Here is a 15,961-nt window from a genome sequence, read left to right on the forward strand (position 1 = left end):
AGAAAACAACCTAATACCATAAAGAAATATTGGTGGGTGGGGTGAGACACTATTGGACTAGTCAGAATATATGGCTATCAATTCACTTCCTCCGAATGGGCAACCGGTTGTGTCTATCTTGTTGTCACCGATAGCTGCCCCTCCCATCCACACGCCTACAAGCGGGAAGGCAGAACTCTAGGCGAATAGACTGTAGTTTTTACAGTATGGTAAGAAAATGAAAACAAATTAATAGTATAAAGAAACAGTGGTGTGTTGGGTGAGACACTACTGAGTGAACCAGAGTGTTTGACTGATACATGTTGTCCTTACTGTGGGCTGTAGGCTGATCCAATGCTGATCATTATCTTATGTGCTAATCGTCGTGTACTTCTTACACAATTTACTGAGAGGCCTGCGAAGCCGCTGCAGATCTTCGCGGCACAGCCACACGCCGAGACGCCGTCTCCCCGGGCTTCCTACGGAGTAGCCCGCCCTATAGGTATGATCTCCCGAGTGCACCAACCCAGGCTGGCCCGCTCAAAGCGTATAGTTAAAAAAGCTTTCTTTTTGTTTTCCAAGCACCCACCGGGGCAGACCCGCAACGCGTACGCGACGCCAGCCGCGCCGCCCGCCCCGCGCAACCAACCTTAAAACTATGAAGCTTGAGATCGACGCTCGCTCGAAAAGAAAACAGCAGAGGCCAAAATGAGCCTTACAAAGAAATATAATTGAAGGGAAAAACCAAGAAAACGTTTGTTCTTACGCAGCGTGGGCGGGCATTTCCCCGATAATTAATTGATGGATATCGCTCGAGACCTGAAACAGCCGCCAGCTGAAGCATGCATCTCGCCAGCCGTGAATGCATCTGAGCGCACTCACTGCTCATCACTCACATCTATGTTTCATCTTTCATGAGATCGTCTGTGCCGTGTGCAAGACGGGTGTGTTGCAAACTTAAATTGCCACTGACGTCTGAGCCATTCGTATACGCTCGCATACCCCTCCAAGCCGCTGGAGTAAAGGGTCCGCCACGACCCCCATCCGACCGGTAGGGATGTTCACTGATTTCTTCGTGAATTTGGCACCACTACGAGGCTGGCCCATCCCTTTGCCGGAGCAGTTGCCGACGGCAGTCCCAGCCGCTGGATTTCAGTGTCAACCACGACACCGGGCATGTACGTCTGGCCTTGCATTACAACCCGCGATCGATGCCGGAGCACTCAATGCGATTTCAGAATTGCCCTTCCAAGACATGGACTTTTACTTCCTGTGGAACGAAGTGCTCCTGCCCAGCTGCGTATTTAGCTGAGACGTAATCCCTGTTTTACTTAAAAAGTTAGAGAAAATTAATAGTGAAATTGATATTAGTTATTAGAACGCGGCGCAGACCGCGCGGCCTACGACGCGTCCACACGCGGGGTACCCGTGGGCAATCTGGCAACGCCTTATAGATAATGTGAGCCATTCTGGTGAGGATGGCACGATTTTGTTTGGGCCCCAAAATATGTGGGTACGCGGCCCTGTCAAGACAGCCCCCCGGCGCACCCGTAAGCCGTGCCGCGAGTGCCGCGGTAAGATGACATTCGATTAAATAATGTTCAAATGAATGTCAAACCAGTCCACAGAGGCACATCTTATGTGGTGCAAGATTGAATCTGTTTAAGTAATACGGAAATCTACCATGTCCAGTGATGATGTGAACTATTGAATTATGAGGTAGGAAAAAGGCCGGGATGGATTTTATTGTCGGGACCCACAAACAGGTTGCTGCATTGGCGTTCTCAGTGACCCATTCGCGCTGCCATTGTTTGTCCATCTGTTTGTAGAATTTTGTTCTGATGGAGCGAATTGAAATGCAAGCGCTGCGCGACAAGCCGTATCGGGCAGCACTCGCTGCCGCCTCGTCTCCCAATTCATTTCCTAGGACGCCGGAGTGGCCACGGACGTGGTATAATTTTATGTCTGTTTGGGATGACAGGTTGCATAACACTCTCTTAATGTTTACCACACGAACATCAACCGACCGTAGTGCTGCAATCGCCGACAACAGAGAAAGGCAGTCCGAATAAATTTTTACTGGCCCGTTGGTTCGCAACACTGCCACGTAATTAAGCGCCTCGAGGAACGCTATGGCCTCCGCACAGTACGCACCGCCAGCCCTTTCGACATTAAATTTACCTATTTTCAGGATTCTGTTGCGAGGGCCTATTGCTACATATGCCGCTCCTGCAGAGGATTCGGTATAAGAGCCGTCTGTATATATGTGTAGTGCCTGCTCTGTCGATTGCATTGCTACCGCTATGCTGCTCAGTCTTTCAAACGAGCATCGGTATCTTTCGGCTGGGTGATCTAGCCATTGATCGTATGGGTAGTCGACTGCTGAGGGAGTGTAGTATTCGGTACCGTAACAGGTGGACCATCGAAGCATGAATAGATGAAACTCGGCACGAAGCCGCTCCAGCTCTAAAAGGAGCGGTGCCGCTCGCAAAAACACCTGTAGGGCTGACGTACGCGTCGTACGGTAAGCTCCTGTCAGAGTGATTAATGGAACTCCGTGTAATGATGTTATTTTTGCCTTTAGTAGGCTCTCTGGAAATTCTGGCCACCAGACCGGTGCCGTGTATGTGATGATCGGAAGCACTACTTGCTTGTACAATGCTCTAATGGCAAGAGGATTTACCGAATGATGCATTTGTAAGTATGCCGTAATTTTGGGAACCATAAGTTCCAATTTTTCTTCAAAATGTTCTTTGAAACGTAATCGCGAATCGAATACCATCCCAATAATTTTCAGCTTTTCTTTCCTGTGCAACCGGTCATCACCCACGACCACTAGGAGAGTACTCGCCTTCATTGAGCTGCATCCATGAGGGAAGGCAATGAAGAACGACTTCGCCGTGTTAATCTTAACGCGTATCTCCCGCGCCCAGTCGTTTACCGAGGTCAAAACCGCCTCTTCCTGTCCCTCGATGGCCGGACGGTTCTTGCCCGGAATGGTGATAACTATGTCGTCCGCGTATGCCTGTATTACTACTCCTTGTGGAACTGGGAGCTCTAAGAGGCCACGCACTACTATGTTCCACAAAAGCGGGCTCAACGAAGAGCCCTGAGGGCTGCCGAGCGTATGTGGCGCTGAGACCTCGCCCGATCACAATCGATAGACTACTAATCTGTCACGCAAAAAACTCTTTAGCAGATTGAACAGGTTACGTGGACAGTCATGTCTTTGCATAAAGTAAAGCACCAGCGGGTGCCACACGGAATCAAAGGCGCCCTTGAAGTCGAGTGCCACGATCAAAGCCGGTATCTTCTTCTGTTTGAGTTGCATTAGTCGCTCACGCAGAGCATATAGGGCCAAGACAGCACTCCTCCCATGTGCGAAGCCGAATTGATTAGGATGTATAAGGCCGCGTGAATAAAGGAAGTAATAAATTCGAGAATTAAGGAGCCCTTCTAAAATTTTGCCGAATAGAGAATTCATGACTATAGGAAGACGTCTGGTCGGGAGGACGACCTGGCTTCGGAAGAAATCTAACCCTGCCCCGTTTCCAAGTTTGAGGAAAGTAACTCAAATTTAAAGCCGAATTAAAAAGAAACAAGAAAAATTCAGGATGAAACTGAAAAAGACTTTCGATCATGGGAAGAATGATGCCGTCCAGACCGGGAGTGGAACCCTCCCTGCCCTGCGCGATCACAAGGTCTATTTCGTTATAGGTAAACGCCCTGTCTTCCGTGCGGCTCACCGCTGGGCTGCTGGCTACTAGTCGGATGGCTGTGTGCAGGGCATTGTCTTGAATCGTGTCGTCCGCTGGAATCTGAGCTCGGAGGAGCAGAGCTGCTGACTGCAATGTGTCCGTGGTTTTTCCACTAGTCGGTAGGGAGAGCGCCGGCAAATGTACAGGCATCCTAATTTTGTTAAATGCTTTCTGGAAAGGAGGACCAAATATACTCCTCTTCGAGCAATCCTCACAATACCGCTTGATAGCACTCTCCTGAGCCTGCGCGATATGTTTCCTGTATGTACCTCGCGCCCGAGCAAACATGGCCCGCAAGTGTGTACGTAAGGCCGGGTCGCGTGCCATTTAATATCTGCGTCGCATGGCACGTAGCCTGCTTCTTTCCACCCCCACTTCCACGGTCCACCAGAAGTTCGGAGTACGCGGACCATGCTTTATGAGGCGGGAATTACTGCGGATCAGGTTATTATGAAAGGTGTAGATTTTAGTAATGACGAGTTCTAGAGCCTCACCGGAGCGGATGCCTGCTCCCTGAACCTGAGAAAACCAATTCATCCCCCGAAGGGCCTGTAAGACGCGAGCGCGGCCCAAAAGTGTCAAACGTCTCAAGGGAGTTTGCTGTCCTAAACTGAATCCGAATTCAATATGTTTGTGTTCGGCGAGGCTCTCTTCATCACTAACCCGCCACTCATATGTTATAGATGCCATCGAGGATGTCACCATAGTGAGGTCCATCCAACTGGCGTTGTAGTGTATTTCGAATGTGACTGCTGAATCTGGGTCATTTAATATCTGTGGGCCGTGTTGGCACTTCAGCTGTACCAACGCCGCACCTCTACTATCACACCCTGCTCGGCCCCAAAGTGTATGTTTGGTGCGGAAATCGCCAGCTGTTATTGCCATTCCCGGCCCGATCTCGACAAAGGCATTCAGTGATCATGTCCAAGTATTGTTCTTTGTCCGTGTGTCGGGGGGCGTAAACCCCTATCACTGTGAACGCGACTGTAGGCGACGAAAAGGTAACCGCCACTACATGCGTGGAAATTATTACTGGGAAACAATCGTAGCCATTTCCTACACATAAGACAGCCATTTTAGGGTTTTCTAATGCCTTGAATTGAAGAGTATTAGGCGGGACACCAATGATTTCGTTCGCTCTTACATATGAGTCGCTGACTGTTGCAAATAAAATGTTCTTGGTGTCCATTGCCCTTATTAGAACTGCCATTGCATGCTTGGTATGATCCAGATTCGCTTGTATGAATTTAATTGTTGGATGGAGTGCCATTATGAAAGTCAGTATGCAATATCGTTTTAACCGGAACACGCGACGCCAGGCGCCCGTTAAAGAATCGGTCGCTGCATACCTCGCTCATGCCGCCCGCTCGCCAGCTCCGGAAGCACGCCACACTGAACCCAAAACGCACCCACCACACACACCTCGTGTCACCTCACGTTTCCCCACGCACCGCCCCGCGATACTGCGCACCTGGGAATTGCAATACATATCATCGCGCAGGAGGGACGCGCGACAGGTCTCACTAAGAAGCCATAGACATTATATTTTTTGGGCGAGAGGAACCGGCGCATTGCGTCCACCCCCTCTTTCCTAGTGTTTATTGATTTAAATTTTTCCAGGCCGCGCCCACCGCGCGCCGCCTGTGACGTGTTACACGGGAAAATGATGTGAACCCCGCCGCGCCGCGAGCCATGCCCTCCGCGCGGATGCGCTCGCACATATTATGGAAGGCACAGATCCGTCAGGAAGGCGACGTGCTTCGGCGCTCACCGCCGCAGCACCACCGGGTCCGCCGCAGACCGCGCCGACAGGGGGCGCGATGCCCGCCTTCAGCACGGCCACGGAGGAAGGAAACTAAGGGGAGGCCCTGACGTCACTCTTTGTGAAGCTAAAGTGAAGCCGGAAGTTGGCGTTGCTCATGGTGTTGCTCCGCCTATCGGGCCAGCTCTCCTCTCTTGTTTACATTTCTCGTGAAACCACGCCGCGCTGCGCGCAACCGTGCTGCTCGGACCCGTGCGCTCCGCAGCAGTACTAAGCAATCGTTAGCTCGTTAGCATGATTCCGCGAAAGAGGGCAACATTTCCCGCGAATATTCCTTCGTCTGTAGCAATTGCCGTGGCGCGGTGCATAGCGTACAGCGTTGCATGCACGTTCGTTTCACGAACTTTAGTTCCTCCTGTCCCACCTGGCCACAGCAACATCCGGTAGAGCACTGTCCAGATAACGCAGCGTAAACAAAACACGGAGACCAACGCAAACCTGCCCGCACGGCGCCTTTGCCACGGTACGAAACCTACGGAGCTACACGTGTGAGCGCACAGAACAATAACAAAGCCGCCATTGTGGCCCGAAAGGCGGGGCCACTACAGCAAAGAAATAAAAAAACAGCAAAACAAAGGAGAACCTACTACGTCATTTCCTCCACACTTTTCTCCTAGTGCGCGGAGGGGGTAAGGCCTCTCCTCAGTTTCCTTCCTCCATGAGCGCGGCCGCGTAATCCACGCTCTCGGCCGGCACGCGCACCGTGCCATCCGCGCCGCCAGCACCCGAGGGCGCGGCGACCCCGCCCGCAGGCGCGGCAGGACCGCGACAGGCGAGTCCAGGGCCAGTCGCCGCGACCGCGGGTCCCTCCAGCCAGGGGCCGCATATTATAACGGTTCGGAATACGAACCGTTCGCTTCGCCGCTTACGTCAGTAAATGTGCCACTGCCAAGCCGGTGGTGGAAGAAGGGGAGGAAGCGACCAATAGATGAGAGGGTACCACCTCTGAAGGGTACGTCATTATATGACGCGCTAATCGAGGAGCTGCAGAATATTTCTGCTTGTCAAATAAGTGTATAATATAAATTAAATATTGTAAGCCAAGTTCTGAAGTACAAACGTGTGGTGCTTGGCGTTTACGCAATGCAGGAGTAATTTATTAATGTCATTCTTTTTCACTCTCAGTCGACAGGCGGTATTGGCCTCGAACTCCACCACTGGAAAAGCTGGCGCCACCGTCGGCGTGACGTGCTATTAGGGATCACGTGGACATAGCGGCCGCGTCGGCTGCTTCGGGAGCGCCGGAGCGAGCTGAAAACGAGAGTTCAAATTCCGTCGTACGCTGCGGTCCTCATTTAGTGGCGAGATTTTCCCGCTTCGAGTGTCTCCTTTACAACGCTTTAAAGCACTACAATAGGTAGTGGCTGCCTTTGACGGCGCGCAACATGGTAGGCTGCTGCTCGGTGCCGCAGTGCCGGACGTACGCAACGGAGCCCGGTGTCAGCCTTATTCACACGTAGCCGCAGGACAAGAAGCTGCGTGAAGCTTGGCTCGCGAAACATGAAACCGGCAAACAGCCATCGGCTACAACTTGGGTATGCAGCAAGCACAGACGCGAGGAAGATTTCTGCTACGACGCCTGGTCTGCATGTTCGAAAAACGCGCACTGAGACGCTCGCCCGAGTCCGCTGCCCGTCTGATGTCAGTACGGTTTGGTCTATAAACTTGTCCATGCTATAGATACTGGAAAGTTAACTGGAGTGGAAAGAAAGCGGTAAGAAGCACATTAAAAAAAAGCATGGCATATGGTCATGTTTGTGTTATGAATTAATGCACTGGATTACAAAAAAGAAGCAGCGGGACATCGCACGCTGAGAACACCGATAAACATACAGTGCGACGCAACTCGAGAAATAATATTGAAAGGTCAAAGAATTTAGAAGAAAAAAAAGATTGAACCGACGCGACGGCACATCACAGTGCCCGTAGGCATCGAAGTCTCTACAATGAAATTATGTTTGAATAGCTCTCATAGCGCCCACGCAACAATGGTTGCTTGTATACTGTCAAATGCTCATATTCTGCGGCCTAAAGCTCATGGCACGGTGCGAAAACGCGCACGCGGCGAAAACGAAGCAGTGCGCCGACAAGCATGCAGACGCGCAGTCGGTCGCTGCGAATCTGTGCGATAGTTGCATTTAGGCTTAATTCTATTACGCTCCATTTAGTTATACAAACACTATAAGAAACTATTTCACATAGTTTGGTCTCAGTGTTTGCCTACTTTTCACGCAAAAAGCTGGTTCGGAGACTCCATTGCGGCGACCGTGCGCAGTGGCGTTGCGTTCACTGTACGTATTCGGTAAAGAGATAGCGTCTGTAAACGATTCTGTGCTTTCAGTTTGCCCAAGATTATTATTTAGACTGTAAAAAACTTCTCTCGTTTCGAAAGTACTTACAGAAATGTCCGGGAGAGCTCGCGCGTGGTGTTTTCAGTGAGCGCTGACAGCAAAACCTATGAGGAGCGCGCCGCGTGATCCCTCACACTACGCCAGCGAGGCGCTTCCGATAGATGGCGACTCCGTAACTCCTCGCCGCCAATAGCAAGCGTAAGTGCATTACGCTTGCAACGCTATGTCGTCTGCTACCAGGAGCTCGCACGATGCACGCAACAGGAACGCGCTGCCAGCACTTTTAAGGTAGCGAGCGCGACAAAACCGTGAACTGGTTCTTAGGGGCACCTTTACTTGCCGACTATATCAATTTTCCTTCTTTTTTCGCCCTTCGTCATCGGCTCGGACGTGACTCGCTCGCCGCCGCGCTGCCGCTATCCCTGCGATCTGTGCCCCACGGCGCGTCGCGTGATAAAAGTAATGGAACTTGAAATCGAACATTTACGATACACGGGTCCTGCATTGCCTCCGCGAAGTAAAATTGAAGAGTGTGGTGCTGACGGTGCGCGCTGTGCCGTGAAATTGAGGAACGAAGTGTTGTACTCCCGAACTAGAAAAAGAAGTGCAGCCAAATAAGATATCTCCACAATATTTTCCCATCCTGACTGTGTGGTTTTATCAGCCGAACGAAGGAAGCGTTGAACCAGCCTTGTTTGAACCCTTCTGATTGCTGAATGGCGATCTGCGAGCTATTCACGCTGGCGATAGCACTGGTAATTGGATCTCACCTTGCAAATATCCTCTTGGCACGTACTGGCTTTGAAGCGGAGGTCGTGGGAAAGCTGACTTCTAGGAAGCTGACCCTTCTACCGGCCAACACAGTAAGTGCGAGAGCAACATTGTGGACAGGGTCGGCAGCAGAGATCTAGGTCATTCGGATGAACCCGACCGACCTCTGGGAGCTGGAGGCCGGTGGCGATGAACAGCAGCGCGCAATATTCTCTCCTCTGCGTGGAATGACCACTGGTACGCTTGCACCCGAGTCTCCTCCATTTGATAGCGTAGCCTGCAAAAGGTCTACTTAAATAGCCGGCAGGGACGGTGCAACTCATTATCCTTCATTTCTTCGAACGCGTATGGCACTTCCAGCCGTGGTTGATACGGAAAGAGCAACGCCGCAACGCCAAGCAGATGACGAAGGCAAGTAATAGCCTCCGAAACAACCAACGCACGCGCGCGCTACGCCCGCGTGTCTCCGGGGTCGCGCGACTGGCGCTCGCGGCCAGGGTCGCAAGCCCACAGCCAAGCCACAGCAACGGAACCGAAAGCGGACTACCCCTTCGCCGGTTCCTACCACCGGTTCGCTTTGAAGATGATTGACAGATGCGTGACGTATTCAAAATTGCGATACCACCCTGGGGCCTCTGACGACCTGTGACGTAATCAAAATTTTGGCCAATCAGGTGAGGCCAAAGGAATGGTTTCCCAACCTAACCGTTATAAGATTCGGCCCCTGCTCAGCGCGACCACCAGGCGTCGCTGCAGCTCGGCGGCCTCCCTGCGCGCCTCGATGAGCTGGCCCAGAAACACGGAAGGGTTGACACGTACCACCCGTGAAAATCTACAGTTGAAGAAATGTTATGAAAAAAAAAAGAACACCCCAACTTTCCTTCCAGGCATGCGGAGGCTTGCATTCGATCACAGGTAGGCATAATTTATGGGGGTAAAGTGTTCGCAGCTCTGTCGAGCACTGCGAACACGACAGCTGGACGTAACTTGAAGGAAAATCAAAATGGGGAAAAAAAATCACCGCCCCAGCACTCCGTACAGATGGTTAACCAGCGAAGCCGAAATTCGCGGTGTTTATCACTGGGTTAATCCCGACGATTCATTAAACGACGGCTTGGTAGGCTACCCGATTCTTCGTACGTAGTTGCTGCTTGTGCTCGGCTGCACGAGCGTGTCCTTGTGCCTGGGCTTTTGCCCGTCCTTGTTCTTGTGCATCAAAAGGTGCCTGCTCCGTAGGAGTATGTATGATGCGTGGCCAACCCATTTTGGAACAGGATAGAAACTGCTGCGCGCGCGGTCGGCCATAGAGAAAGAAATTTCAACAAGAGCGGACACTCCCGTAGAGCCCAGCGGCCGAATTGACTGTAGCACACCAAGCGAATGGTATTAACAGCTTCCGGTTTCAGTTTTGGGCGCGCGCGTTTTGAACAGCAGTTGGTACATGCCGCACCGGCTCCGCTGGTCGGTGCGGTATTTATTTTTATTTATTTTTTTGCTTCTGCTGAACTCCGAGTTGCTTTGACGTGGAATCGTTTCATTATGTACGAAAAATGATTGCGAACGACCTTTACAAGACTCCGCCGAATCCGTCAGGTGTAATTTCATAAAGAAAACGCAAGAAGTCTTCTGAAATGATGAAATCTTTATTTTGCTCTATATAAATGCTCGTTCCGGGCTTCTGCATTCATCCAAAGTTGGGGCACCAGATAAGCAGCAGTCGTTGCTGTACGAAGCTCCACCGGATACCATCAGCTGAGAGAAAGTAAATTACAAGCATGTATCATTTTGGTATATTGACCTAACATGAGTATTGCATGTAGAGGCGAAACGTGCGTAAGTGGTGAATGAGCGGCATTACAGATAAATTCACTTTTACGTACATTTCGCAGCAAAGACTCCTCCCAAACAATACCATAAAATCTGAAGAAATTATCCGATTTGCAAGCATCCTTCCCTTCCCGGACATTATTTCCGGCACTTTAAGAGCACAAATACACGGGTGACTGCGCGTTTCCAAAACAACTTGGCTTCAGTCGACGCGATGGTACGCCAAGTACACAGAGGTGGCTACAACACAGGCTCAGCCAGACCATGTTACACGCTCGCAGAATGCCTTCTAGTCGCACTCAAGACAGATTCGTGGGTGCAAAGCCTGTTTTCAGTCGCTCAGAATACATAAATGTCATGTTCTTGAGCGCCTCCACGTTATCTTTTACGCGTCCTGCCGGCTCAAGCAACACTCCCGTGTTATCACTCTCGGCAATCGCTCGTCGCGTTTTCGACAAGCGTGAGTACTGAAATAAGGCATATGTTGTTGCAGGGCTATAAAATGCGTCACAAACTTGTCCCACTAAAATTTAGTACACGCAAAACTCACTATGGCCGGCTTGCTTTTTTGCTATCAGCTTCAAAACCCTAGGTGCGACGAGCATGCCTCAAAATATCCCAAAAAGTTACCAAATGGATTACAATACTGTTTCGGGTCAAAGAATGCGTCATGAACTTCTACCAGTAAGATTCAGTACACGCGAAACTACCTGCGGCACGCAGGCGAGCTGCTTTTCACTACGCCGAGCGCTGCCACTGTGCCTGAACAGTACCCCAAAAAGTAGCGAAAATAGTTATAATAATGTCTGCGGTCGGAGAAAGCGCCAAAACTTATCCGCAAAGCTTGTCCCGGTAAGATTCAGTACACGCGAAACTGCGTTACACGGCCAAGGTGCTTTTCGTCACAAAGCCAGGTGCGGCGAGCGTGCCCAAAAACGACCGAAATAAGTTATAACTATGCTTGGGCTCATAGAAAGCGCCGCAAACGTCTCCCAGTATGAGTAATTACCTCAAATCACCTAGGCTTGGACGGCGGAGCTGTTTTTCGATAACTTCGTCACTATATAACTTCAATTTTGTGCAGTAAGCCCAAATGTGCTTGAAGTGCGTCGCAGACTGTCAAACAAAATTCCTCACCTTGCTGTAGTCCAGTAGTGCAGCGGTGCCGTGTCGAAATGCCGATGGAACACAAGAGAACGCCGGGAGGCCAAAAAATGGGCTGCATCCAAAAGAGACGGGTTGCCGAGCACGCGAGCTTCACATGCGCAGCAGGCCTCGCTCACTCCTGCGGCTCTTGCCTGGCGCATGACGTATGCACACGCATCTGGCGTGCCGCTAGCTTGTTGCTAGGCAACGCAACAGAAATAAGTCGCAAAGTATAAGTTCATTTACACGCAAAACTTTTTCACTTTTAGTGGGAAAGAATAAAAAAAATAAAACGTTGTCTGTAAGTTTATTTCACATTCTTTTTTTCTGATGCTCGGGTCAACTAACGGCTGGAGTTGAATCTAGGAGTGACGTGTTTCCTGTTGCCAGTTTTTGAGGAGTGTCCCCCAAGGTCGATTCAAATAGGTCGCGAAGCTTCGGGCGAAAAGCGGTTCAGTACAGATTGTCACCGACATCAGCATGGGGGGTTATGGGAGCAGCGATTGAAGCGCGACTATGTTTGGAGGGAACAAACATTGGGAAAGAAAAACGAGTTTTTTAATTCAAATGAGACACAGTTAGATTCATTCAACGAAAATAAAATTCCTAGTCAATTTTACATATTCGTGACGAGTTAAGAAAATACAAGTTTAATTTTATTATTATTAATAAATGCATTTCTTTTCAGCGCCCATCGCTACAGGGGGCGTTGACGCCACTATCACTCGCAATGCAATGCACGTCTTGAAATGGGCAGAAAGGCGCACTCGTATCACCTGTTGAAATACGCCCCCCTCACAGTTTGTGCTTTCTTGCTTGTCGAAGTTTGTCTGAATTTGGTGACGCGAGTAGCTTGATTGCTTCTTAATCTGCTCAGTCAAAAGTAGTGAGTTACAACCGCCAGGTAATTGTGTAGTTGTTTTCGTGCGACTGCGCTGGCCGAGGGGCTTGGCATCCAACAATAGGATCAGCACTCTACACCTAAAGATTTCGTCGGCCTCCAAAGAAAGTGTGTTCTGTGCAGGGATGCGATTTCGACAACCGTACGGCTGGCCTTTTCCTGCATCGCTTTCCACGCTGCAAGCTCGAAACGCCCATCAAGTCGAATGGCGGGGCATTTGAATATATAGCTCCAAAAGAAGAACAACAAAACAAATTTCGCGCCTTCAAAAACAAAATGACGTCACTTCTGCTTTTAACGGACATGGCGTCACATTATTTTTTCTTCCGCCGGAAGTGTTCCCACCACATACAGATGGCGCTAAGCCCCATGCACCGCCGATGGACCGCCATGTTTTGAACGTATGGGCTCCTATGGAAGCTTCGCTACCAGGTATATTTACCTTGTGTCCCCTCTTGTTGAATTTCTTTCCCTATGGCTCGGCTACGACGGACAGCAAGGACTTCTATACTGGCGCAGCCAGTCGCGCATTCCCCTTTCTCTTTTTTTCGCGCATGCGCATGGGGTTGCGCCGGAGTAGTTTTCGGTGTACAGGTGACAAATGAACGGACGGGCGGACGAATCGGCTAGCCATCTACAGCTTAACTGTAAAAGCATAGTATCGTTTACTCTCACTTCCCAGAGCTATGTTCGCACTGTAACTGAGGTCCCTAAATGAAACAAGGAACTTTTTTCTAGGGTCATTAACTGTACCGCCCGAACAGAGCTCGGGCTTCAGCGCGGCTGCACCAGGGCATGAGTGACGCCAAAACGCGTCGGAAAGCTGTGCGAGTTTGTTTCGTGAGCCGCACGTACCAGGTGCGCGTGGGGCTCACAGTTTGCACGGCGGCACCGCCTGCAGCAAGAAGGTTGAGACGGGTGGATGTGCTTACAGAGGCATGGCGGCGTCGCGAGGTGCTGCTGCTACTGTCTCAGTACAATTACTGAAGGCATGAATGAGTGCCTGGGCTGAACACGATGAGAAGCTGATAGAAGTACATAACGGTTTCCTTAGCAATCGGCGCCTAGAAGACAATATATTTACGCTGACATAGCCTCTTGAAATAGCACGCAAGCAGGTTAGAGGTCTGTAAACGTGTTTTCTAGACATTGTCAGGGCCTATGACAGCGTACCACGGGGTTCGCTCTTTCCCCAAATGACACAGCTTGGAATACCGAGAATATGCGTCAGTCTCTTCCACCGTCTCTACACGGGCAATATCGCGTTGGCTCGCTGTGCTGCAACCCAAGACGAACCAGTGATAGTGAGACGAGATATGAAGCACGAATGCCCGCTGTCGCCACTGCTGTGTAGGGTGTATGCAGGCGGATTTTAGAATATGTTCAAATGAGGTGGGCGGGGATTCTCGCTCCTTTACACGTACGGTGGAACACCAGTGACGTGGAGGGGCTACTGGGATTGTTCTACGTAGATGATATTCTTCTGATGGCTGACACCCTGGACGACCTGCAACATCTCGTTTCGCTATCAGTGAATCATTTCGCCAAACTTCGACTCAGCTTCAACACCACGAAGTCAGCGGTGCTGGTACTCTCGGGCTCAGATACATCTGCGGTTGTGTCACTGCCTGACGGCGGAGAACAGAAACCAGGGATAACAGAGTATAAGTAGCTCGGTGTGTTGCTGTGCATCTCCAGCTGTGTGTTAGCCGCCCACGAGGAAAACGTTCGGAAAGCATCGTGCAAAACAGCGAACGTGTTGCGTAAACGGAGTGTCTGGGGATGCAAACGCTTCCTGCTGGTTCGAGAACTGTGGAAATGTGTGCACGTGCCAGGCCTCTCGTTTGCCAATGCAGTGATCACAATGCAGTCAGGTACCAGATAGTGACTAGAACGAAGACAAAAGGTGGTTGGTTGACTGCCATTGAGCTGCCATGGCCGCATGGCCATAGAGGCCGTACAAGGGGAGGTTGGCTGGTCCTCGTACAAGGCCAGAGAAGCCAGAAGCAAGATGCCCTACGAGGGCCGGTTATGTCTCACGAATGAGAGAAAGTAAGATCGGCGCGTGGTAAGATACACCAGCTTGGCTGGAATTTGCACTCGGTGGACCACGTGGGTGCACAACGCGTGTCCATATATTGCGATAGCAAATATATGGACACTCGAGGCGCATTTCTCGCCTTGCCGTCCACGTGAGGTTCCGTATAAAGCCCAAGGGCGATAAAAACGTCGGCGTGCTCCGTATGCAGCATGTTCGAGTGAAAGTGCTCGCGTGAGCCGGCGATCGTGGCTGAATCTCGCGCACGCAAGCGAGCGAAGTGAGGTGAAGCGCGCCGTCTTCCTTCACACGCGAGGCTCAGCGGGAAGGGTAGGGAGGTGGGGGCGCGTTACACTCAGGGCGACCCGGGCGGCCACGCATGCCTGCCCGGGCCACTGTATTTGAAAGCCATCTGGGACGGGCACGCAGTCCGCCGCGCGCTGTTTACGCGGCCTAGTTCGCGTTCATACGATGCGCAGCAAGAGAGTCAAATCGCTCGCTGCTGGTACCGCGCTTCCTCACTCCAGTTTCCTCGGTTATCGAGTAAGTTGTGTTCATGTTTGCTTGTGCCCTCGTGACACCACGCTTGTTAATTTAGTTATAGTATGCCTACGATTAGCAGTTTATACAGCTGATAAAATTAATATCCTTACTTCATACAGGTGTCAAACGTTTGCAATTGCAACCGATGCTTCGCCTATCGCGCGAAACTGCGGCTTTTAGAAAAGAAACCGTGCACGCAAGCAAGTAGCTCGAATGGGCCCATATCGTTTAGGAACAAGAGTGTGAAGAGGAGAACGAACAGTGGCGGAGAGCGTTGTGCAGCAAATCTACCTTGGTGGCTTACCGAAGCACAAGAGTGAGATAAACAAGGAGCGACAACGGCGGCAGTCATTTGCTCGTCGAAGGGCGGGTGGCGGCACTGCGGACGCTCGTGTACCGTCGCCGCTTTGATGACTCCACCCAAATAAGGGCTGCTTTGTGCCACGTTTGCGAAAAGGAGGAAAAGATAATCGACTACCTACTGCTACGCTGTGCCTTTTTGTGTCCACGCCAACGAGAGGACACCACACTTCCGCAAGCACTGGGGTTTGCGGATCCAAGAGGCTCAGCGGGACAACTCCATGGAGGTGAGGCGGCCGGTCGTGCAGTGAACTGGCGCAGGCGGCGGTTGCAGTCACCAAAACGAGGCTTGGACAGTGGTGGTGCACTACTCAGAGGTAGGACTTTAGGTGGTGAGACTCGGAGGACGCACACACAACGGTGGACTAGCCCTACAGTGCGTGTGTATGTGTATGTGTAATGGCCATGGCATATTTGACTTACATGCCCGATACAAAGGGCCAAGCCACAGTTAGCCATCATCAT

Source organism: Dermacentor variabilis, chromosome 8 (genome assembly GCF_050947875.1).
Source record: "Dermacentor variabilis isolate Ectoservices chromosome 8, ASM5094787v1, whole genome shotgun sequence".
Taxonomy (NCBI): domain Eukaryota; kingdom Metazoa; phylum Arthropoda; class Arachnida; order Ixodida; family Ixodidae; genus Dermacentor; species Dermacentor variabilis.